Here is a 27,644-nt window from a genome sequence, read left to right as displayed (position 1 = left end):
AACGGACGAATGGATAAGGAAGATGTGGTCCATATACACTATGGAGTATTATGCCTCCATCAGAAAGGATGAATACCCAACTTTTGTGGCAACATGGACGGGACTGGAAGAGATTATGCTGAGTGAAATAAGTCAAGCAGAGCGAGTCAATTATCATATTGTTTCACTTATTTGTGGAGCATAATAAATAGCATGGAGGACAAGGGGAGATGGAGAGGAGAAGGGAGTTGAGGGAAATTGGAAGGGGAGGTGAACCATGAGAGACTATGGACTCTGAAAAACAATCGGAGGGTTTTTAAGGAGCAGGGTTGGGAGGTTGGGGGAACCAGGTGGTGGGTATTGGAGAGGGCACGGATTGCATGGAGTTCTGGGTGTGGTGCAAAAACAATGAATGCTGTTATGCTGAAAATAAATAAATAAATAAATAAATAAATAAATAAATAAATAAATAAGAATGCTAATGGCCGGGGCACCTGGGTAGCTCAGTCGATTAAGCATCTACCTTCAGCTCAGGTCATGATCTCGGGGTCCTGGGATCAAGCCCCACATCATGCTCCCTATTCAGCATCCACTGCTTGTGTACTCTCTCTCTCTCTCTCTCTGAAATACATAAATAAAATCTTAAAAAAAAAAGAAAAAAGAAAAAACACTCATTTGCCTATTGAATTACCTTGAGACCTTTCCTAAAATACATTGACCACATATGTTTGTGTTTATTTCTGGACTTTCAGTTTTGTTCCACTGATAGGTATTTCTTTACTTATGCTAATACCACACTGTCTTATGTCTCCATAGTAAGTCTTGAAAACAAGTAGGGTAAGTCTTCTGAATATGTTTCTTTTTCTAATGACATTTTGGCTCTTCCAGGTCATTTTCATTTCCATATACATTTTATGATTAGCCTATCTGTCTACAACAAATCCTGCTGGGATTCTGACTGGGATTGTTTCAAATATATTTGAAGAAAACTGTTATTATAATAAGTTATGTCTTCTCATCATGAACATGGTATATCTAATCACTTAGGTCTTCTTTTAGTTCCTCTGAGCATTATCTTGTAGATTTCAGTCCTTGCATATATTGTGTTAAATGTATCCCTAAATATTTAATAATTTTGATTCTGTTGTAAATGGTTTCCTAAGATTTTAAGTTTTTTAGTTGTTTACTGTTACTATACACAAATAAGTTATTTTTCAAAAGATAATTCAACTGTAAATCACATAAGATTAATCATATTTTTAAAAAAAATTTTAAGTTTTCATTTTAATCATCTGGTGCCATTCCCAAATGCCCTCCTTAATCCCCATCACCTATTTCACCCATTCCCCCATCTACCTCCCCTCTGGTAACCAACAATTTGTTCTCTGTAGTTAAATGTTTGTTTTTTGGTTTGTCCCTCTCTCTTTTTTTTTCCCTGTTTAATCATCTTGAAGTGACCAATTTGATAGCATGTAGTATAATCACAATGTTGTACAATCATTTCCATCATTCCAAAGTAAACTCTTACCCATTAACTAAATTTCTTCCTATTCCCTCCCTCCATAACACTGGTGACCATCAATCTTTGTTCTGTCTTTATGGGTTTATCTAATCTGAATATTTCATATAAATGGAATCATACAGTATATGACATTTTTGTCCAACTTTTGAAATTAAGAATAACATTTTCAAATACTTACACTGAAGCATGTATCAGCACTTGATGTTTTTATAAATAAATAATGTTCCATTTCATATATATACCACAATCTGTTTATTCATTCGTCTACTGATGAACATTTGGACAGATATTTGGCAATTAGGATTAGTGCTGCTATAAACATGTGTACACATGTACTTATTTGAGTAATTCTTTTTTGGTTCTTTTGGGTATACAAGAAATTGTATACAAGTGAAATTGGTTCTTTTGGGTATACAAGTGAATTTGGTTCTTTTGGGTATACAAGTGAAATTGCAAGATTATAATAATGTGTTTTAACTTTCTCAGGAGCTGCCAAAGTACAGGGGCTGAACCTTTTACATTTCCATATGTACTAGGGTTCCAATTTCTCCATTTCTTTCTCTTTTTTAATTTAAATTCAGTTAGCTAACACATAGCACATCATTAGTTTCAGATGTGGTGTTCAGCAGTTCAGCAGTGTATAAAACCCAGTACTCCTCACATCATGTGCCCTCCTTAATGCCCATCACCCAGTTACCCCATCCCCACCACCTCCTGTTCAGTAACTCTCAGTTTGTTTTCCATGATTAAGTGTCTCTCCTGGTTTGTCTCCCTCTCTGATTTTTTCCCATCCAGGTTTCCCTTTCTTCCTTACAGTCCTCTCTGCTGTTTGTTATATTCCATGTGTATGTGAGACCATATGATAATTGTCTTCTCCAGTTGACTGATCTCACTCAGCATAATCTCCTCCATGTCCATCCATGTCAATATAAATGACAGGCATTCATCCTTTCTGATGGCTGAATAATATTTCATTATATATATAAACCACATCTTCTTTATCCATTCATCTGTCAATAGGCATCTCAGCTCCTTCCACAGTTTGGCTATTGTGGACATTGTAGCTATGAATATTGGGGTGCAGTGCCCCTTTGTTTCATTGCATCTGTATCATTGGTGTACCCAGTAGTGCAGTTGCTGGGTCATAGGGTACCTTTATTTTGAATGTCTTGAGGAACCTCCATACTGTTTTCTAGAGTGGCTGTACCAGCCTGCATTTCCACTAGCAGTGTAAGAGGGTTTCCCTTTCTCTGCATCCTCACCAACATTTGTTGTTTCCTGTCTCATTGATTTTAGCCTTTCTGACTGGTGTGAGGTGGGATCTCACTGTGGTTTTGATTTGTATTTCCCTGATGCCAAGTGAAGTTTAGCACTTTTTCATGTGTCTGTTGGCCATTTAGAGAAATGTCTGTTCATGTCTTCTGCCCATTTCTTTTCTTTTCTCTTTTTTTTTTAATTTTAAGATTTTATTTATTTAGTTGAGAGAAAGACAGAGAGCACTAGAGAGAGGGAGCAAGCATAAGTGGAGGTCAGACAGAGAGGGAGAAGCAGCCTCCCTGCTGAGCACAGAGTGCAATGTGGGGCCTGATTCCAGGGCCCTGGGATCAGGACCTGAGATGAAGGCAGATGCTTAACTAACTGAACCACCTAGGTGCCCCAGTCTTTTGCCCATTTCTTCAGTGGATTTTTTGTTTTGTTGGGTATTGAGTTTGAAAGTTCTCTCTATATCTTGGATACTTGGATACCCTTTATCTGATATGTCATTTGCAAATATCTTCTCCCATTCTGTAGGTTGCCTTTTGATTTTCCTGACTGTTTCCTTTGCTGTGTATAAGCTTTTTATCTTGATGAAGTCCCAATAGTTCATTTTTGCTTTTGTTTCCTTTGCCTTTGGAGATGTGTCTAGCAAGAAGTTCCTGTGGCCGATGTCGAAGAGGTTTCTGTGTGTGTTTTCTTCTAGGATTTTGATGGATTACTATCTCACATTTAGGTCTTTTATCCATTTTTGGATTTATCTTTGTGTATGGTGTAAGACAGTATAGTCCAGTTTCATTCTTCTGCATGTGGCTGTCCAATATCCCCAGCATCATTTATTGAAGAGACTGTTGTTTTTCCATTGAATGGTCTTTCTTGCTTTGCCAAAGTTAATTGACTGTAGAGTTGAAGGTCTGTTTCTGGGTTCTCCATTCTGTTCCATTGATCTATGTGCCTATTTTTGTGCCAGTACCATGCTGTATTGATGATCACAGCTTTGTAATCAGGCATTGTGATACTACCAGCACTGGCTTTCTTTTCCCAACATACCTCTGGCTATTCAGGGTCTATTCTGGTTCCATACAAATTTAGGATTTTTGTTCCATCTCTGTAAAAAATGTCAGTGGTATTTTGATAGGGATCGCAGTGAATGTGTATAGATTGCTCTAGGTAGCATAGACATTTTAACAATATTTATTCTTTCAATTCATGAGCATAGAATGGCTTTCCATTTCTTTCCATCCCTCAATTTCTTTCATAAGTGTTCTTTAGTTTTTAGAGTACAGATCCTTTACCTCTTTGGTTAGGTTTATTCCTAGGTATCTTAGGATTTTTGGTGCAATTGTAAATAGGATAGATTCCTTGATTTCTTTTTCTTCTGTCTCATTGTTAGTGTAATAAAACGCAGGTGATTTCTGTGCATTGATTTTGTATCCTGCCATGTTGCTAAATTGCTATATGAGTTCTAACAATTTTGGGGTGGAGTCTACAGTTTTCCGTATAAAGTATCATATCACCTGCAAAGAGTAAGAGTTTGACTTCCTTGCTGGTTTGAATGCCTTTTATTTCTTTTTGTTGTCTGTCCTGTGAGGCTGGGACTTCTAGTATGTTGAACCCAGTGGTGACACTAGGCATTCCTGTTGTGTTCCTGACCTAAGGGGAAAAGCTCTTAGTTTTTCTCCATTGAGAATGATATTCCTTGTGGGCTTTTCATAGATGGCTTTTATGATAAGAGTTATGTTCTCTCTGTCCCTACCCTGTGTAGAGTTTTAATCAAGAAAGTATGCTTTATTTTGTCAAATGTTTTTTCTGCATCATTGGAGAAGATTGTATGATTCTTGTCCTTTCATTTATTAATGAGATGTTTCATGTTAATTGATTTGCAAATGTTGAACAACCCTTGCAGTCCAGGAATAGATACCACTTCATTGTGGAGAATAATCCTTTTAATGTATTATTGGATCCTATTGGTTAGTATCTCCATTTCTTTCTAGAACTTGTTACATTTCCTCTGTCTCTCATTCTCTCTTGCTCTCATTACAGTGATCCTAATGAGTAGAAAGTTACACCAAATTTTGGTTATGGTTTGCATTGCATTTCCCTAATGACTAATGATGTTTTGCATTTTGTCATAATCTGAATGTCTTTTGATATATCTTTTATTTCTTTTTGTTTTTTGATATGCTTTGTGTATTTGATATGATAGTTTTCAAATAAAGAGAGGCTTAGGGAAGATGCAGATAAAATTCCAAGTGAGATTATACTCTGCCATCTGTCTGTGCTCAACGGTAGAATTTTATATATATATATATATAAATTTGGGGGCAGTTTAATACACAAATTGTGCCAGAGGTGAAAAATATTTGAAAGAGGTCTTATAGCCTGGGCATCCATTCATTCAGCCATTTGGTCATTTGTAAAATATTTATGGAGCAGAATGTAAACAATTACATTTTGTATTTAGAATGACTTGCATTCAGACTCCAGCTCAGGGATATGTAAACGTCATTATCCTAGAATCAAGAATAACCATACTTACTTTATAGAATTTCAGTAAAGATAAAATGAGATTATATTTGTAAGGTGTTAGTTCAAGGACAGAAACACATGACATACTTTGAGCTTATCTCATATAAGGAAATTTGGAGGCAAAGATGGAAAAGATGTTTTGTTTTGATCCTTGAGTACCATGTACACCTAGGGTAGGAGAAAAATCACTGGGATATTCAGTAGAGGGAGCTGGATAAGTGGATGGTTAGATTGTAGCCATGATCCAGTTGCAGCTGACTTCACTTTCTTTAGAGGGAGAGAAATATGTACTATTATAGTTAGAGATAGGGACTGCCTTGTATATTGCAACCTGCTTTACCTATGAAGAGATAGTCAATAGTGAACCATCACTATGGGATGATTAGAGTGTGTCAGACATGTGAAAGTTAGCACTCAAATGTAGAATGGTGATTAAAAGATTGGGAACCATTGAATTGAGATCAAGTCAGCAAATGGACCTAATGTATGACACTACTATCCCCTGCTATGCTTTGGAAAACATCTCTATCAAATTATAGTATGCTTTGAGCCAGGATGTAGCTTAAAGATTATCAATGACTTCAGCATGAAATGGTTATGACACTTTAGAAGAAATATACTTCACCTTTTGTTTTATATATAGATGGGGATGGTAAGTAAAGTTTCTACTTATTTAGCAACTTCAGTTAGTTGGTAGTGACTGTATCATGGTGTAGAAGAGGATCCTGGAGTTTAGTTGTTCCAGCTTTCAAGAAAGAGAACCATTAGAGACACCTGTTCTGGTATATTTTCAGAGGTCCTAGGAAAACATTTTTGTCCCTAACCTTCTTTTTCACAAAGCCTAATATCAATATAATTTAATTAGTCAAATCACATGCATAGTGCTAGGTCTATAAAATGACAATTCTATTTAATTTAGTAAGAGTAACCATAGGAATAAGCATGGGATGTTGTAAGAAAAAGAAAGAGTGAAATCACAACTGGTTTACAGAAAGAGGACTTATAACAGGATCCTTCAGAGGGAGTAATAGATAAACTCAGCCTTAGAGAAGGAGAAGAAGGAGTTAAAGAGATAAAGGAGAGAGAAAGGCACAATATTTGCAATGGAAGGGTTGTCTGAGCAAAGACTGGAAGCCAGAATTACCACAATGTGTGAGAGATGCCAGGGAAAGCTGTTGTGTATTGGCCCATAAAAGGGAAAAGCAAGGAGCAGGAGGGATGAATCTCAACAAGTCAGCTAGAACCTGCATTAAAAAAGGGTCTTGATTTTCATTCTGAAGTATTTGTACCATTTCATAAAAATGGTGGATCCAGGGACACCTGGGTGGCTCAGTGGGTTAAGCCTCTGCCTTCGGCTCAGGTCATGATCCCAGGGTCCTGGGATCAAGCCCCACATCCAGCTCCCTGCTCAGCAGAGAGCCTACTTCTCCCTCTCCTTCTGCCTGCTGCTCTGCTTACTTGTGATCTCTCTCTCTCTGTCAAGTAAATAAATAAAATCTTTTAAAAAAAAGTAAAAAAGATGGCAGATCCTGAAAATAATTAAAGTCACTAGTGACATGATCAGAATTGTGCTAGGAAAAAGTGTCACTAGGTGCAAGACCCACTAAAGCACTGCTTAAAGGAATAATGGATTTGGAAGCAGCCATGTGGGCTTCTAGTTCCTTTTTTAGGACTAAGTCACTGAATGGCATTGGGAAGACAGTTTCCTCTTTCTGGATCTCAGTCTTCTCAGATGTAAGAGTTGAGTTGGACGAAGTGATTCCACTGGGCTCTTGTAGATATACCCCCCCACCCACACACACACCATTCTTTAGTAACTGGCCTATTTAATTATCTGTTCCTTGGGGCACCTCACTTGGTTAAGCATCCAACTCTTGGTTTTGCCTCAGGTCATTATCTCAGGGTCATGGGATGAGCCCCACATCAGGCTCCACACTCAGTGGGAAGTCTGCTTGAGATTCTCTCTTCTCTCCATTTGCCCCTCCCCCCATTCTTCCCCACCACCTCTCTAAAATAAATAAATAAAATCTTTAAAAAACATTACCTATTTCTTTTTTTTTTAAAGATTTTATTTATTTATTTGACAGAGAGAGATCACAAGTAGATGGAGAGGCAGGCAGAGAGAGAGAACGAGGGAAGCAGGCTCCTTGCTGATCAGAGAGCCCAATGCAGGACTCGATCCCAGGACCCTGAGATCATGACCTGAGCCGAAGGCAGCAGCTTATCCCACTGAGCCACCCAGGCGCCCCACATTACCTATTTCTTAATTGCATTGTTTTAATAATAAAATGACCTCTGGGTTTTCTACCATGAACAATGAAGCTGCATGGTATAAATTAGGTTATAAATAATTTTGGAGAATGAGAAAGTCCTAAAGCAAAGATGACAAATCATCAGTTTGTTTTCTGAGTAAATAGTTAGCTCATATAAAATGGGGAAACCGTAGGTATAATATGACATAGAGTGAGGAAAGAACCACGTCACCTTTTTTTCCAGTGTAGGGGTCTAGCCCCTCAGAATTTTAGGAAATTTTAGAGATCACTAATCCCATGGTTTTTAGTTTCTATTCCTCATACCTTAGGTGTTCTGTGGAGGTCCCTAAAGAACTGTCTGTGAGAAGGATGGGTTTTTCTTCTGGTTCAATTAGAGTGATTCTAGTTTTATTTATTCTTTAGTACTGAATACCTTCACTTCCATCCTTCTTCTTATCTTCCATGTGGAGTAATCCCTTTCCTATTCCATGCTATTCTGATAAACTGGAAAACGAAGCCATGATTCTTTAACAATGGAGGTATGCCATCTCAGTGGAGTTTCTCAGAGTATAAGAGAGGGAGTTGGCAGGGTGGGGATGGTGAGGGGAGGCTGTCCTCCCTTCCCCTTTCTCATAGATCCATCTTGCCATCATGCTTTGAGGGTCTGGCTGAGAATGAAGTCAAATACATGGGATGTGGAGAGATGATCTCCCAACAGATTTTGATCCCTAAACTAGCCATGTCTGACATATTTTTCTTTTTTCCCCTCCTGTTTTACTTTTAAGCTTGTTTGAATTCTGTTTCTGCCACTTGTCATGTGGAGTTTTGGGAAGTATTTATATATGAGGATTTCATGTATGACTTTATTTAAGGAAAGATTTTTTTTCCACTGTTTTTCTCTAACAAAATATAAATTTGGGAACCACTGATCTCATCCAATGTAATTGTTTACAGAGGAGGTAACTGAAGGAAAATACACGATCACTCCCAATGTTACATAGCAAACACATGGCAGAGGTGGTACCAGAATGCGAGGTCTATATTTGTCTTAGTCCCACATGGCATTTGGAGCTGCTTGTCTCACTCTGATATATCTGCCATATGCATAATGCTACCAGCCACCTCAACCCAACATTGCTGTGACTTACCAAATATGGAGAAAGAATATTTCTACTGTCCAGTAGGGAAGTATTTGGGAAGAAAGTTTACCCATCTCAACAGAGACCCAGCAAAGACTTCCCACAATAGCCACACACAGAGTTGTGTTTAGCAATAGAAAAGGAAAATGTGTCCAATCAACAAGACAGTGTGGAAATGACCCTGCAGGATTCTTGGAAACCCATATCCCCAATAGGGGTAGTACTGCTTGGATGCAATTAGTGGTTGTGTCATCATGGTGCTGGAGCACCACCTCCTGGTTATCTTGGAAGTTTAGTTTGCCTTTCTAGTCAAAGAAGGTCCAATATTTACTAGCACAGAGGACCTTAGAGCTAAACAAAGAGCCTGCAGAAACCAGTCCATCACTTCTATTTTATGGATGAGGAGACAGGCTCAGAGAGGAAAAATATCCTTTCCATGACCATAATATCCAATTAGGAGAATTCAAAGAATGAGAACTGAAGTGTGTTGACTCCCTTCCTGTTACCTAATTCTGTGGTTGTAAAAGTTGAGGATGTTTGAGTATAAGAAACTAAAACTAGTTCTGAGGAAGGGAGGAATGAGAGTGTGTGGGGGCAGCTTACAGAGCTGAGAGGTCAGTTGAGGAACTGGATCAGAAACAAGAAACAATTGGACACCTAGGTAGAAGGAGTTACAGGCATTCTTTTTAGGGCACCATCCCAGTTCAGTACCAATCAGCTTGAAATATTTCCCATTTTTATGTTGCTTCATTCAAGATTTAAATCCCAAGGAGATGAAGACTGATTGGCCTAGCTTGAGACACTTGCCAGCACATGGCAAGAAAGTAGAAGAGCCCCTGACTTTATAGGACATACCCCCAGAGGGAGAAGTGTTTTCCCAAGGGAAGATTGAATGCAATTCCCAAAAGAAGAGGAAAGGGATGCTAGGAGTCAAAAACAGCAGATGTCTACTGTAAGAACGAAGCCAAGGATATGACTCAGGCATTTCCAAAGTAGGGTCATGAAACATCTACTCATACACCAGAGCATGTATTCACGTTCAGAGAGCTTTCTATGCATTGTAGATGCGTTAGCTCCAAAGCATAGAAAAATCATTAATTAGGCACCTCTAAGTGTCTGCTGTATCTTTTCTCAGCATTGTTTGCTCCACTGTTTGTTGATCTACAAATAAGGGCTATTCCATTTTCAACTATTTCAGGGCCTGTCACCAAGTATTATATATAAGACTATGTAATTAATACCTGGGCCTTGGTACTAATGGGAAATATGAAGGGCTCAGTGGAAGCACTCCAAAACCACAGTACTTTTTTAGTTTCCTCCTCCATACATAGTCCTTAACTATAAGACCTCTTTTAGGTCAGTGCTTCTCTACTTTGGCACTGTTGACATTTTAAGCTGGATGGTATTTTATTGCAAGGCACTGTTCAGTCCATTGTAGGGTATTTAGCAGCATCTTTGGCCTCTACCCACTAGATGCCAGTAGTAGCCCCTCAGCTGTAACGGTCAGAAATGTCTCTGGACTTTGCCAGTTGTCACCTAGGGCCAGAGGTCCTAGTTGATAACTAGTCTGAATGTTTGGAGATGACTCTGGGGATTTAGGAAATCAATTTAATTTCTTCCTCAGAGGGAGCATTTCATTAGTCAATAGCATTCTACATTGGGAAAATTTGTCCTAGAAAGCAGGGAGTTCATTCTACATCCAGGGATTCACCCTGGATTTGTAGTCTCTGGGTAAATACTGGTTAGTGATGCTGTAGGGAGAAGAGGGACCAGATTGGTGGGGTTTTGTTGGTTTGGTTGCTTTAATTCCTTATAAATGAAACAACTCAGATTCAGTCAATAGGTAATTTTATTTCTGTTCAATAAATATGTCTTTCTATTTGGGTGTTGTTGTTGTTGTTATAAAGAGCCCAATGAGACTCATTTTAACTTAAGGAAAGGGGTATGTGTGTACATGAAATGGGGAAAAGAAGTCTTAAAAAATCAAGGTATTTTATAGGACCCAATACTCCCTCCCTTTCTCTCCTTCCTTCTGGAAGCTCATAGTCAGTCTTTGGATGTCTCTCTGACCTTTTGATCTATTGTCCTCTCTCCACCAGCTGACCAGCTTTGCTTATTTACAGTCATTACTTCCATGACTTGAGTTTTTCAGTGACTCATTAAGCCAACTCCAAACTCATTCTCTAATTAGTAACCTTAAGGATTTAGCTCCTAACCTAAAATTTTCTTCTTTCAGTAGTTCCAAGTTCTAATTTCTAGAAAAAAAAATAAAAGAATCTAAAAGGCTAGTTCATCCTTTTTGCATTAGGCAGCAACATGGGTAATTAGTCTATAAATGGATTGGCTCTGTATTTGTTACTGTGGTTACAAATAACAGAAAACCCTGGTTCAGTTGGCTTAAACAATAAGGAAAATCTATCATCTAGTAATATGAAGTCATGAACTGTGCTCTCTCCTGGCTATCTCATTGATAACTGAGGGATCTGGAATCTGGGTTCTTCATATCAGTCTGCTTTGCTGTCCTCAGAACATTGAGCATGTTCCAAGATTGTTGTCACCAATCTAAACATCTCAACCGAACATAGCAACACCTTGTATAAGAAGAGATGTACTAAGTTTTCTTTTTAAGAATCAAAACCTAAAGAGTCAAAACCTTTTCCTGAAGTTCATCAGGAGACTTTTCCACATCAACCTCACATTTTATTAACCATTATGATCGATACATGCCATGCTTAAACCAAATGCTGGCAAAAGGAGTGAGGTTACTATGACTGGGTTAGATTATTTATTTATTTATTTATTTATTTATTTATTTATTTATTTATATTAATATATAATGTATTATTTTTTCAGGGGTACGGGTCTGTGATTCATCAGTCTTACACAATTCACAACACTCACCATAGCACATACCCTCTCCAATGTCCATCACCCAGCCACCCCATCCCTCCCACCTTCCTCCAACCCAGCAACCCTGTTTGTTTCCTGAGATTAAGAGTTTTTTATGGTTTGTCTCCCTCTTTGGTTTCATCTTGTTTCGTTTCTCCCTCCCTTCCCCTATAATCCTCTGTCTTGTTTCTCAAGTTTAGGTTTTACTTTTGAGGAGGAGAGTCAACTTTTCTTTTTTTTTTTAAAGATTTTATTTATTTATTTGACAGAGATCACAAGTAGGCAGAGGGGAAGGCAGAGAGAGAGTAGGGGAAGCAAGCTCCCCGCAAAGCAGAGAGCCCGATGCAGGGCTCGATCCCAGGACCCTGAGATCATGACCTGAGCCTAAGGCAGAGGCTTTAACCCACTGAGCCACACAGGTGCCCCGAGAGTCAACTTTTCTAAATGATTGATAACCTGTACCAACATCAGATTGTGCTTTCAAGGAAAAGGTAGAATTAGATGTTGGTAATTATGTCTGATTCAGTCAACTCTGGATTGAGTGGCCACTTTTTGTCCTTTCTTCTGTAGCCAGGGACAGCAAGATCCCATGGTCAAACTTGCGATCTAGCTAACCTGTGGGTATGTCTGCCCTTGGGTCTAGTACACACCCTAAATCCAATAGATTGTGCTCAGGAGCTCACGTGGTAGAAGTGGCAGCTTCCTATGTGGCAGGATCTGTGAGTGGGGCGTTTTTCTTCAGATGGGGCTTGAGGAACTGTTAGTATTATGATCATGTGCCCAACATAAAATTTTGTCTCCTATTTATCTTTTTTTTAAAAAGATTTTATTTATTTGAAAGAGAGAGAGTGAATATGAATTGGGGGGAGGGGCAGAGGGAGAACAGACTCCCCAGTGAGCAGGGAGTCCAACGTGGGGCTTGATCCTGGGATGCCAGGATCATGACCTGAGCTAAAGGCAGACACCTAAGGGATCTATGTTATCTTGATCATTTATTCAAGCATCTATTTATCAAGCTTGTGTTGAATGCCTACTATGTGCCAAGCTCTTTGGACACAGAGATAAATAAGACATAGAGGAGAAATCAGAGAGTCCATTCCATGGTCTTGGTATGGACACAGAAGTAGAATGGGAGGCTTATAAGGCATCTTAGGGTGCTTGTGTAGAAGTATGTCAAATAACATATACAGTAATTAGAGAGGCTCAGTTTTATGTAGAAGAAGAAGTCAGGTAGTGGGGTATGCCTGGGTGGCTCAGTCGTTAAATGTCTAACTTTGGCTCAGGTCATGATCCCAGGGTCCTGGAATCATGCTGTGCATCAAGCTCCCTGCTCAGCGGGAAGCCTGCTTCTCCCTCTCCCACTCCCCTTGCTTGTGTTCCCTCTCTCAATGTCTCTCACTCTGTCAAATAAGTAAATAAAATCTTTGAAAAAAAAGTTAAAAAATTAGAAAAAAAGAAATTAGGTAGTGTAGCAGGAGGGAGGACGAGGCACTTAGACTCCTAATTCAAGGAAATTCCGGGGGAGGTTGCAGTGATTAGTAGTAGCTTAATGCAGCTAAGTACTCCAAGAAATGTGTAATTCTAGCTACGAGTCCGTGTTAGCAAGAAAGTACCAAACAGTGGCATTTCTAGAAAAAATAATGAATTGGTTTATAAAAGATGGTCTTTTTTTGTTTGTTTCAGTTTTGAGTCTATAATAATGCTAAAAATAATGATAGATTTGTATTCTGATACTACCTGGTAGCATATAATGCACATTCATATGTTTTAGCAAAGTTCATCTTTGTATCAGTGTTATGAGTCCTACAGCAGAGCTATCTTTATCCCCATTTGAGATGGTTCTAGAGAGATTAATCCCCATCTAACCTAAAACATGTGCAAGGTAACATAACTAATAAACACAAGAACATGGACTTGAACCCCAGACCTCTGGTTCCATGTCTGCTCTTCATTGTATACCTTATGCTGCTAAATCCTGCATTTCTTTCTTGTTAGAATAAAGTTATAGGTTATTAATATAATTAATTATGACACTCAAGGCCTGTCCAAGTTAGTATCATTATTTTAAAAGTTTGATAATCATAAAATAAATGCAAATAGACTTCTTTAAGAAACAGACATTGGGTCAAAGTAAGCTAAGTGTTCTGGGTAGAAATCATCAGGACTTGCTATATAGATAAGAATAATCTGTAACTAGCATGTTATCTCTCTAAGTATAAATTGTGTTTTAAAGATATTGGGAGAAAGTTTGCTCTTTTAAAGAGCTTAAATATTGCTGCCTGCCATCCTGTTTACACTGTTAATTTGCTTTCCAAATCCTTTTAGCCAGATAAAGCAAAGGTAAACTTCAGAATAGGTCCTGTACAAATTATCACCAATTCTAAATTAATGAGCTTTTTGCTTTATCTAGTTGCAGAAAGACTAAACAAATGTGCTGGAATCATATGTTTTCTTTCCATCTGAAGGGCTATATTCCCCTTTTAGCACTATTTCCTCCCTCAGGAAATTTAAGAGGTCCACTGGTTTAAAAAGTCCGGTGTTTCACTGTGAAACGGATGGCCAGGACCACCCCCTGATTTTCTTTCTTCCACCTCTGACTTTCTCTGTTCCCTGCTCAATAGGTGACTAAGCCTCACATGCTGGTTTCATCTAATTTTTCCATTTCCAAATTCACATTCAACATCATCAAACGCTAATGTAATTGTCTGCGAGGTCTTCTTTTCTCTGCTAATCTTATGATGAGAAGAAGATCTGTCAGTGGCACTGGTGTCCTGTCTGGTTTAGCTAGAATAGCAATGATTTATTGTGCTCCCTATCCTAGCATCTAGCCGAGTTGAGGCCAGCTACATAACATTTGCATACTGTTCTTTACCTACATTTATGCTAGGGCTTTGGACCCACTCTTCCCAATTCAGGAACTTTGTAATGGGGAACACTGGATCCAGAAGAATCCTGCTTTGATCCCAGCTCTGCACCGTCAGGCACATTACTTCCCTTCATTAAACTCAATTTCCCCATATGTAAAACGAGAGTATCTGATGTGATTAAGGTCTCTTCAAAATTCTTAAAATATTTTACTTTCATTTTGCTAAATTTTTGTCAAAGCAGTATTCTTAAATTGCCCACATCATCACAACTACTCAGATACTATTCTAGCATTCCCAGAGAACTTTGGAAAATCCTAGTAGAAGTGGTTATCTGCTAAACCCAGTGCCACAGGCATAGGAGCCAGGTTATGGTATTCTTTTGCAAAATGTCTAATGATATCCATAGTTAGAAAGCAAGCATTGGTTTTATGGCCAAAAAACAGAACAAGCCCTTCTTCTTGGAAACATTTGCCAAGAGAACAAATGTTGATTTTTGAAATTTGTCCTTACCTACACTCTGAATGGCTTGAATGTATATGTTTACCACTCACACTTTTCCTGACACCTCTAAAAAATTCATTTTTTGCCATTTATCATGCCATTTGTGTCATATGTACAATTATTTCAAAACCTAATTAAACCTATGTGTAAGTTTGAATTGTGTTCCTCTTCCCAAAGAAAACAAAGGGAACCAAAAATTAAATAATAATGAAGAAAACTAAACCAAACAAACAAAAGCAAATTCTTAAAACCAGTCAATCTGCTGAGCAATACCACTGCTAGCAGAAAACACAGGGCTTCAATCACCACCTATTGCAAAGGACTTTTAACTCCATAGACGGAGGCCAGATTTCTCTCCTCCTGGGCTTCAGTCTTGTGAAATGCTTAAAACCAAACCAATTTCTACCCAAACCTGCTCTGCTATTCATATTACCTCATCTCAGTGAATGGCAAGACCAAGACAAATATGTGGGGCATTATTCTTAATTTGTTTTTCTGCTGCACCCTTCATAATAAGACATTTAAATCTTTATGATCCTAATATCTAGTATGCCTCAAACCTTTCTACTTTCCTCTCTTTCCTATATATATATATATCTCACCATCTTTGCACCTGGCATCTTTTTTTTTTAAGATTTTATTTATTTATTTGACAGAGAGAGGGAACACAAGCAGGGGGAGTGGGAGAGGGAGAAGCAGGTTTCCCGCTGAGCAGGGAACCTAATGCGGGACTCAATTCCAGGACTCTGGGATCATGATCTGAGCCAAAGGCAGACGCTTAACAACTTAGCCACCCAGGTGCCCTGCAACTGGCTTCTTACTGGTGCCAATACTTGGTGATCAGAGTTCTCCATTTGGCACCTTCCGAAGAGAATGGGATTCTGTTACTTCTCTGCTTAAAACTCCTCAGTGGTTCCAGCTGCCCTTCCAATAAAGTGCAATTCATCTATATGGTTTTCAGGTCTTGATGAAACCCCACCTCACTTTCACTCTGCTCACTCCCCTCCCCTGAAGCTCAGTATTCAGTGTTCTCAAACCTGGCTGCACGTTACAGTCACCTAGAGATATTTGAGGGAAAAAAAAATTAGATGCATATCTCCCCTTCTGTGCACAGAAACAATTTAGTTTGTGTGGGATAAAGATATCCATCATATCAGAAAATCTTCCCAGGTGATGTAACCATGCAACCAGGATTGAATCTACTTCCTGAGATGCAGTCTTTTCAAAGTCATTCCAGCTTCCAGACATGCTAAGTGTTCTCCTGTCTCTGCATATTCTTTCTCCCAAGAACCTTCTTTATATCAGACTTACTCCTCTTTGTGTCTGGGTCATAGGTGGAGACAGGACTCAGTGCACATTTACTGCATAAATGTAGACAGGCAGGCAGGTGGGCAGTTGGGAGGTATGGAGAATAGGGAATTGTGTTGAAAGAATAAAAAAATCTGGATTTGAAGCCTCATGCTGTCAAATAGTAGGTGTGCTAACAACAGAGTTTCAGTAATAATTAAATTTGATAGAATATGCACTTTTCACAGAACAAGGACTGGAAAGCAGTGTGGATGAAGCGCATTGGCTTTGGAATCATCCAACATACACAACTGAGTCTTAAGTCCTATGTCTAATAGCAGTAGCACCTGCTAAGCAAGTTGTTTTAAACTCTCTAAGCCTCAGTATCTGTAACTTCAAATTAGGGATAATTATTCAACATTATTCAAACTTAATGTTCATAGCAAGGGTTCAGATTTTCATGGAAAACATTTATAATGCATAAAATGCTCTCTATGGTCTTTGGTATGTGCATTATACTTCATTAAAAAGTTGAAAGGAATGTATATTTTACACATTATAATGATTATAGTAGAATCCATTCTTGTCATTTTATATAGTTTGTTTGTATAATTTACCCCCACTTTTTTAATAGCCTCTGTCATTTTGCCACAAGTACCTATAAAATATCAGATACTTGTTTTATGTGAAGCTTCTCACTTTAAAGGAAAGTATTTATCCGACATCTAATGTTTTAACTTGGTATTAACAGAAGCTCGAAGCAACCCTTCTGATGGTCAGTGCTGGGCCCTCCTTCTGAAGTTTCCTTTTTTTTTTTTTTTTTTTTTTTTCTTCATCTGACTACTTAGATTGGCTTCTGGAGACCCTTGTAGCATCAGTCTGATCTCATTAATACCATCTAGAGATTCTGTGGGTTTATAAAATACAAGCTGTTCTTTAAACTGGTCAATGTCCAAAGATGTTGCTCTGTTGGTTCTGATAAAATATGTTGTGAAATTAGCTGGCTACGTTTTCCACATGTGAAGTAATGCACTGACCATGCCCTTGACAAATAAAAAGTGGTCTTGTTTATCAGGATTTACGTTTTTTACAAATTATAACTACACTCAGTATTTGTGCCTTTTTATCAGAATATGTGAAGAAAGTTGAGATGTTTCTGTATTTATTACAAGGTAGTCTTCAGGATGGAGAGTTATGCTTCAGGTGGAAGGCATGCATCACCAATTTGCAGGTGTTGGCTTTGTTTGGAAGTGAGAGGGGAAATGGTTAGTCATCAAACTCGAGAGATGTAGCAGTAGAGTGGGGCAAGGATAAATTGTTTCCAGCCAGATAATATTTTACCAAAATAAATTTGAATCCCTGCTGTCATGCTCAAATAACTGATTCCACAAGCACTGCTGAGGAGCTGTTTCTGAACTGGACACTGGTGGAGAGGGCTGTGGTTAGTTGATATAAGTTTAGTAGATCAGTTGTACACTGTGCTGACAGAAGGATGGGGCACCGACCCTTCCTGCACACTTAGTTGGATTATTACTACCACTTCATTTAGTCCTCACAACAACTGTCTGAAACAAATTTTACTTTCTCTGTCTCACAGTTGGACCACTGGCATGTGGAAAGGAGAAAGCACTTATGTATGTTTAGAGAGTAAATGGAAAAATAAGCAATAAAATCCAGGCAAATCTGATCTCTAAATCCTTTCATTCTGTTTGGTTTCCTTCTCCTGAAAGTCTCTATGACCATCACTTCCAGCCAAGATGGCAGAGCAGAGACAACTTACCTTTCCCCTGAAACTAACAATAGCAAACAATGTGTGTGAAGTAATGGTTTTCAAGACACTGGGTATTTGGCAGAAAAGGAGGTGATCCCTGAGAGATGACACAAAAATTAGATGAGCCTTACAATTGGCTCAGCTTATTGCCTTGGGAAATTTTCTGGGTCAGAGAACAAAGAGGGGATACACAAAGTCACTAGGCTCACTGAACTGAGGTAATAGATTGGTGAATCCAGGGAGAACTAAATAACTAGTGTTCATGGGGCAGAATATTGGTGAGGAGAGAGCAGTACTTAGAAATTCACAGATATGCAGAGGATTCTTCTCTAGCATTCAGTTGACTACTAAACAGTGTTTGCATGTAAGGAAACTCCTCGAACCTGGGGGAAAACACCAAAACAGAGAGAGAGAGAGAGAGACAGAGAGAGAGACAGAGAGAGAGACAGAGAGAGAGAGAGAGAGAGAGACGTACCTGATATTCATTTAGGAAAAGAAATAGTGCATTTTCCATCAACCAGACTAGAAAACCCTGTGATTCATGGGGCAGAAAACACAGAAGGGTCTTGCCATAGTCATGGAGAATCACCAGGCTTATAAAGAAAATTGTTTTTGTCCCAGCTAACAAATCATAGAAGCAAGACATAGAAAGATCAAAATACTTCCAACTAACTTAACCGTGTCTCAGAAAGAAAAGCTAATTAATATTTATAGGTATATACATATATTCGGCCCTCAATAATGTAATATTTACAGTGTTCAGTATCCAATTGTAAAATTACCAGGCATGCAACAGAAGAGGAAAATATGGCCCCTAATGAAGAGGAAAATTAATCACCTGAAACCAGTCAAAATTGGCTGAGATAATAGAAGTAACAGGCAAAGACACTTAAGACCACCAAACAGGGAAACAATATCTCGGTTCAAAGTCCAGCAAGCAGTCAGAATTCTCTCTTACTGGGGGAAGGTCAACCTTTTTGTTCTATTCAGACCTTCAACTGATCGGATGAGGCCCACCCACATTAGGGAGAGCAATCTGCTTTACTCAGTTTATTGGTTTAAATGTCAGTCTTATCCCAAAATGCCTTCAGAACACTATTTTAGAAAATATCTGAGCACCCCATGCACAGGCAAACAGACCCATAAAATTAATCATCACAGCACTATTAAATCTCAGAAAAGAGACTGGCAGTGCTGTAGTAGTACCAGGGTGCTCTTAAGCTGTCATATGTACTAAAGGAATGGCCCATGAGACTCTTGTGGAAAGAGCCTTCTATTCAGTTAGAAATGGAACAGCAGTTCCAATGATCATGAGTTAGAGTTCCTGACATGCTCTAGGAATAGCAAGAAAACTAGAGTAGATGATATGGAGATGAGTATTAGAAGCAGTGATAAAAGAAGTCAGAGATAGAGTTGGGTCAAATCATGAATGGCCTCATGGGACATCAAAAGGCACTGGATTATATTTGTGACAAGTGAGCACTAGAAGAATATGAGCAGGAGAATAGTACACAGAGCTTTGAGAAAAGCATTAGAGTGAGGGATAAGAATGAAAACACTGAGAGTTGATTTCTATAATTCAGTTTCATTTCCTTGAAAGGATAGTAAAGAATGTGTCCTTGGTGGGTTGCAGTAAGTGTCCCAATTTGAATGGTCTCACCATTTGGACAGCCTAATGTCCTATGTTTTCCTTCCTTTAGGATTCTGGACTGAAATGTGGAAGTTGGCATATGTCAGGGTCATTGGCTATTCTGGTCTCAGAGGGCAGATGCTAATTACCCTCAGGATTTCTTTGCAACATCAGAAGCTGTAGGCTCATTAGACTCAAAATATGTGAACCACCACCACAAGTCAACTTTGATTTAGAGCAATGGAGCCAGCATTGCTTGAAGGTGAGGTCACTGGAATCAGAGCCTTGATGAAGTTTCTCAGAAAGAAGACATTGTGCTGTATTTGTGTCTTCCTCACATTCCTCCTTTGCTCTTGCCTTGCTTCCCACCACATGTGGGTTGGCTGTTTCTAGGGCCCCAGGAATTGAAGGAAATTTGTTGAGTTTCAAGCATATCAAAGAGTCTACACAAAGCCAGGGAGAAGTCCCTCAACCTGGGCATGGTTTTCCAAGGAAAAATATTCTATGGTTAATGGGAGAAGGAAAATGAAAGAAGAGGGTTACTTTAGCCTGTTCCAGAAAACAACTCGTGGTGTATATGCATGAAAGTCACTGCATAATACAGAGACTGATTTTCCAGCTGTGAGTCAGAGTCCGGCTGATGTAAAATGATGGAAGGAAAAGGTCCTGGAGGTTTATACACAGAGAGAGCCCTGAGGACTCTTTGTCTCAACAGCAAAGGCTCAACAGGAAGGTCAAGATCCATGCATTTCAGGATCAACTCATCCAGAGGAATCATGCATAAGCTGGTCACTCTTTCCCTTTGGCTTTAGTATTTTCTTGTGTAAAATAGGGGTAGTAATATTATTTCTTCTTCAGGGTTAATGTGAGGATCAAGGATTATATGGATGGGAAAGTGCCTTATAAACTGCAAAGTTATTACCTGTGTATATCTGTTTTATTCTCCTATTGTTCAACTAATATTTATTATTATAAATATTATTTATTATTAAATATTATAATAAAATATCATAATTATTATTAAGATAGTATTAAAGGCCTACTCTGTTTATGGTCCTGTTCTAAGTCTTGAACTGAACCACAGTGAGGTACCCAGTAGAGACAAGCTTAATTTTTTGTGTGTGCACATAAAGGTGAAAATGTTGGTATTGGTCAAGCTATAAACAGTTTCTCTGGTTCCTGCAAGATGAGGTTCATTATCTGTTCCAAATTCCCTCCTTGTCCAATCTGCCAATCTCAGAAAATATTTTCACATGACACCTGCTCAGTTGCTCAAGTCAGTGGCACAGGAGTCCTCTTTAATCCCTCTTTTCTTTACCCCTTCTGTATCTAATCTATCAGTGAGTCCTACATCTTCCGCCTGCAGAAAATATCCAGAAATCTCTCCTATCTTTCTCTGCTGGTACCATCCAGACACAAGTCATATTCATCTCTCACTGTTCCTCTCAATGGTTTACTGACTGCTTTCTGTGTTTCCGCTAAGATCATTTACCCTGCCTTTTCTCCAAAACAGTCAAAGCATCTTTGAAAAATACCATGCCATTGCCTCGCTTAAAAGCATCTAATTGTCTGAATTTCAAATTACTTAGCATGGCCACTCATGCCTGATATGATTTGGCCTCTGTCCCCACTCAGGGCATGGCTCATACATCTCTCTGCTTCACTCTGCTCATGACATGGACGTTCATCCTGTTCTTCAAGAGCAGGTCATCCCCATGTCAGGGCATTCCCTTAACTCTTTACTTGGCCTAAAAGCTTTGATCTCAGATCTTTGCATGGCTGTCTCTTTATGAGTCAGATGTCTTGACCTCAGAGACACTTCTTTGACTATCCAGTCTAAGGACCACCAGCCTGGTTACTTGCTTACTATGCTGCCTTTGGTTTTCCTAATATTTATCATTATCTGAAACGTTATTGTTCCACATGTTTACATCTCTGTTGTCTATTTTCACCTATGTTAGAAACTCGTGAAAACCAGAATCTTGATTACCTGCCTAGTTCAGTACAGTGCCTGGCTGACAATCACACCACAGCATACATATGGAATAGTATCTAGTGCATGAGAAATCCACAATCAGTATCTTTAGAGTGAATGAAATGGACTCTTTTACTTTGAGAAAATCAGTTTATCATGCTTTTTAGGTATAAATGTAAATAAAACCCCAAAACTCATTCCTAGTTAGATAGATCTGAATTGACCAAAACCAAAAATAAATTCCTTAATTTAGATAAGTTGATGAGTGCTGTGTTCAGTGATATACACACACATATTTTTTAATAAAATCAGACTTCAGAAAATTGCTTCCCTGGAAAAAATATTTTTTCCTAAATTATGGAGTGCTTTTATAGAATTATGAGCAGCTGCATACAGGAGAAGGAGAGTAGATGCAAAGGAATTATAGGTAGGGGATGTGTAGATCTGATGTGCTCATCATCTCAATCTAGTGGAAAACTTGTTTAAAAAGTGAATGAGAGGACTGGACAAAAACTCAGCAGTAGAAAGAACTCACTTAGTATTATTTACCAGTACACAGAAAAGTACCAAATAGTGGAGATTGTCTCCTCTACATCAAGGAGCCACAATACCCCCTTGTGGGTGAGCGTGAGGTTTTCCCTAAAGAGAATGTATACTCCCCATTGCCAGTCATCTGGGGAATTTCCCAATCCTGTTGTAGAAGATGAGGCCTGGGATAAGAAAGCTTTAGAAATGGGAGGGGGAAACTCCCACTTTTCTAGGGGACAGGCTTCCTTAGAGTTGACTGTGATAGGAGGTGCTGGGAAAACCATAGACAGTGAGTTGCCGGGATGGAAGCAGCACCAGGGACTGGTTCCTGCATATGAAGAAAGGCTGAGAGCTCAGACATGTGGCTGAGGAATGGATCATCAGATTGTACTTGACCAATGGATTCTGAAGGAAGCCCCTTCTTGGAGTGACTATAAATTACCCTCTGTGTCCTTTGTCCATTTTATTTTCCATCTGTGAGTATTCCCTCACCCCTGGTCAGAGCAGGAGCCCTTTGTGTCCTTCATCCAGAATGACAATGAGGTAGTGTTGGCCAGGGTGAGGGCCATGTTCTACTGTTGCCTCCACCTCCTATGGGGACATGAGTATAGGACAGAGTGTTTGGGAATAGGAGACATATGATCTATGGTATCTCTGAGAGGGGCAAAAGCATTCCCTTCCCTCCAGGGTAGCAGCACCCCAGTACATTCTTCAGGTGAGTCAGTGGTTAAGGCAAGCCTTTCCTCCACCCCTGAGCCAGGTACCAAGTACATCATAGTATGAAGGTTGCAGTCCTTTGATAGTCACCTGCTCTAGTGTGTTAGAGCAGGCAACCCTGAGAAGGAAAGACTGAATCTCAGCCCCAGGCCAGAGCATGCCACATCAGTCAGCGTACTCCCACCAGTAGACAGGTGAATACAAAAATGCATGGGGTCGGGCCTTGGTCCCCCAGAAAGGTCTGCACACTGAGAGTAGCCTCCTAGCAGAGGTAGTGCAGCATGAAATAGCAAGCATAAAATATCATGACAGCTTGGGAGAAAGAGTGGAGAAGAAAAAAATCTTATTATGTTTTAGTACCTTTACTGGCACCTTTGTCCCACTTTTTGCACGAGGAGCCCCATGAATGATATAGATAGTCCTGGTTGTGTGCATGGTTTAGTGGCTGTCCAGATGATCTCAACATTCCTGCCCCCAGCCTTTATCTCCCTAAGAAGGCAGTGGGAACATTTTTCAAAGGCAGTGTCAGGTCTTAGAAGAACAGTGATGGAACATTGGTGGTTGGAGATGTGGGATCTCAGTTGAAATTATGAGAGGATAAGCTTTGTCCCCAAAGTTATATTTCTTTTGTATTTTGTTTTTTAAAGATTTTATTTATTAATTATTTGAGAGAGAGAGAGAGCTAGAATGAGGAGGGGCATAGGGAGAAGCAGACTCCCTGTGGAGCAGGGAGCCCAACATGGGACTCAATCCCAGAACCTTGGGATCATGACCTGAGCTGAAAGCAGCTACCTAACCAACTGAGCCATCCAGGTACCCTATATTTCTTTAAAAAAAAAAAAAAGGATTTTTGTTGTTGTTGTTGTTTATTTAGAGTACAAGCTGGAGGAGGGGCAGAGGGAGAGGGAGAGAGAGAATCTCAAGCAGACTTCCTCCTGAGCGCAGAACCCAATGCTGGCCTCACTCCCATGGCCCTGAGATCATGACCTGAGCCAAAACCAAGAGTCAGGTGCTTAACCAACTGAGCCACCCAGCCACCCCCACAAAGTTATATTTCAGCCAGCACAAATCTTTACAACTATGCTAAGTCAAAATAATGCCTGAACATTGTCTTTCTTGTTGGACTTTTAAGAGTTTTGGTGTGTTTTTCACCCAATTACTCATAAGACAGTCTTAACTGTTATACTTTCAAAAATCCAGAATGTCTCTAAAGGCAAGGGAAACAAAAGCAATAATGAACTTTTGGGACTTTAATAAGGTAAAAAACTTCTGTGCAACAAAGGAAACAGCAAAACTAAGAGGCAGCCCACCGAATGGGAGAAGATATTTGCAAATGAAAAAATGGGCAGAAGACATGAACAGATACTTCTCCAATGAAGACATGCAAATGGCTAAGAGACACATGAAAAAACGTTCATCATCACTAGCCATCAGGGAGATTCAAGTCAAAACCACATTGAGATGCCACCTTACACCAGTTAGAATGGCCAAAATTAACAAGACAGTAAACAACCTGTGTTGGAGAGGATATGGAGAATGGGGAACCCTCTTACACTGTTGGTGGGAATGCAAGTTGGTACACACACTTTGGAAAACAGTGTGGAGATTCCTTAAGAAACTAAAAATAGAGATTCCATATGACCCTGCCATTGCACTACTGGGTCTTTACCCCAAAGATACAGATGTAGTGAAAAGAAGGGCCATCTGTACCCCAATGTTTATAGCAGCAATGGCCACGGTCGCCAAACTGTAGAAAGAACCAAGATGCCCTTCAACAGACGAATGGATAAGGAAGATGTGGTCCATATATACTATGGAGTATTATGCCTCCATCAGAAAGGATGAATACCCAACCTTTGTATCAACACGAATGGGACTGGAGGAGATTATGCTAAGTGAAATAAGTCAATGAGAGAATGACATATATCATATGGTTTCACTCTAAATGGGAACATAAGAAATAGCACAGAGAACATTAGGGGAAGGAAGGGAAAACTGAAGGGGGTGAAATGAGAGAGGTAGATAAACCATGAGAGACTCTGGACTATGGGAAACAATCTGAGGGTTTCAGAGGGGAGGGAGTGAGGGTATGGGTTTGCCTGGTGATTGGTATTAAAGAGGGCATGTGTTATAATGAGCACTGGGTGTTACATGAAATAATGAATCATGGAACACTATATCAAAAACTAATGATATACTGTATGGTGACTAACATAACAATAAAAAAAAATCCAGAACTTCAGAAAGGGGTCTAGTCAAAGGTTATCTAGTTCAACCCATGCAATTTACACATGGGGAGGGTAAGATCTGTACCTTCCTGTAAGAGTAGGTTAGGAGAACTCTTCAAAGGTATTAGAATAAATTAGTTAGTAGCAAAATTTGGAAAAGAACTTCTGAGACCCAGTCCAGAGTTGTTTCCACGACATCTGAGTATTTCTTCCTTTGGGTTGGCCTTCATTTTCATGAATATTAAATGTGCCAAAGCCAGAATTTACTTAAAAAAAGTAAATATATTGATTGCCTACTATATGATAGGCACTCAGTGTTTGTGATCTGTTTAAGGTCCAGCAGTCTTTTAAAGATATTATCATGGCCCCATTTTACAAATGAGGTTATGAAGGCACAAAAAGTACAAATTGAGTTGCTAGTATATGAATTGGGATTCCATTCCACATTAGTGTAACTCTTAGCCTATTGTAGTGGGTTGAATGGGACCCAAAAGATAAGTCTGTGTGGAACCTATGAATGCGGCCTTATTTGGAAAGAGTCTTTGCAGTTATAATTAATGAATATCGAGATCTTGAGATGAGATCATCCTGGATTACTAATAGGTACTAAATTCAATGACAGATATTCTTGTGAGACACAGAAAGAAAACACAGACACACAGAAGAGAAGGTGATGTGAAGATGAAGATAGACATTGGAGTGATATCTATAAGCCAAGGAATGCCAAGGATTGCTGGCAGCCACTAGAAGCTAGGAGAAAAGTGTGGAATGGATTCCTCTTCAGAACCTTCAGAAGGATCCAATACTGCCAACATGTTGATTTCAGACTTCTGGCCTCCAGATCTGTAGAAATTAATTTCTGCTGTTTAAGCCAGTATGTTTGCGATAATTTCTTTCAGCACCTCTAGGAAATAAATACACGGTGTTTTTTGTCATATGTCATAGCTTTTCTATATAATTTTCTACCTTTAGTTTACCTGCTAGTCTCAAGGTATGCCTCAGCAAGGAAATTGATAGATACTGAATAGAAAAGGAATTAAAAGAAAGTGGCTCATATCTGACTGCTATCTTGCGGGACATTTCTGGATCAGTTGATTCCATTACATAAGCAAGAGTTCTTAAAATATATTTCCTCGGAAAAATAAGGGGAAGCACCCACAGTGAATTACAAACTGTTGTTCCAGTTGCTTTTTGTAATAACAACAACAAAAAAAGACACAGGCCACTGAAATGATTCACAAGTCATGTGATTTTAATATGGATGATACCGTGCAGAACTCCATTATTTACTAGGACCTTTCTTTCACATGCATGATCTCATTTTGTTTCCATGGCAAACCTATATTTTTTGTGTTATTTTATTCATGAGAAGACAGTAGTTCATCCAGTTATCTGCCCATGGTACCATAGCTAATATGTGTCATAATGGGGAACTAAGCCTAGCTTACTTGCTAAAATGCTTTTGCTGCTATGAAATAAAGGAATCACTAGCTTTTTTCGTACAAACCCCTTGTTTTAGTGGTGAAGAAGTGACTTGTGCATTGAACTCTTAGTAGAAACAAAGAGAGATCAAAAGACAGTTGAAAGGATTACAGTCCAGGCTCTTGCTTTTCTTATCTGGTCTGATTCAAAGCATTTTCTGAATAAAGTAAAATTATTGTGTAAAGTATTGTGGAATTTTACTTTGGGGTCAAAGTCATAAAACAGCCAGATGTTTTGGAGCAAATCCTCCAAACAAGCTAGAGAGTATATAGTGATGACCAGAGCTCAGCCAATTTAAGACAGATTTGGAAAGAGGACCCTCAAGTTTCTAGTTTGTTCTGATGGCCAAATTCCAGATAATAACTAAAATAAGAGTAGGGGGTATACTTTAAAAGTTTATCACCTTTGTAAGGTCTTTTTCTTCCTTTATATATTTGAATCACTGTAACCCTGAGACATAGAAGGTATTGCCTCCATTTTACAGATGACAAAAGCAAGGTGTAGAGGGGCCCAGAAACTTACCCAAGGTGACACAGCAAGAAGACCTCAGTGAGACTGAGATAAAACACAGACTTACATACTCCTCCCAACATCATACAGTGGAGGTGAAGCTGATACCTCAATGGGACCAGAAGTTTTACGAAGTGTCACATACAGTGTTGGACACTGGGTGACAGAAATTATTAATGTCCCCAAGGAGTCTACATCAGGTTGGAGAAAGGCAGGAAAAAGTCTTAACACAGCACCTAAGTTACAACTACCATTCTGGACCCATAATTTTAAAAGCCCATACTTGAGTCTGTCCCATGAGCTCTCCACAATTAGGCACTAGTCTGTACCATCAAGGATGCCAATCAGAAATAAGCAAATCCTGACTAACAGTAGTTAGAACCATTCAGGTATTTATCAACTGATTTACCAAGAAGGCCAATAATTGACAATTCCGGGTCTGATTCTGTGGCTCAGTGATATCATCAAGGATTTCATCCATGTGATTGTTTTCTCGTGGTTTTAAAATGGATTCTGTATACCAGATCCCACATGCTCAAACTAGTGTTCTAAGGCAGGGGCAAAGTGTCTGTAAAAGACTCTGT

The sequence above is a fragment of the Lutra lutra genome, chromosome 13 (genome assembly GCF_902655055.1).
Source record: "Lutra lutra chromosome 13, mLutLut1.2, whole genome shotgun sequence".
Taxonomy (NCBI): domain Eukaryota; kingdom Metazoa; phylum Chordata; class Mammalia; order Carnivora; family Mustelidae; genus Lutra; species Lutra lutra.
The sequence above is the reverse complement of the archived record's forward strand: the minus strand, read 5'-3'. Positions refer to the sequence as shown.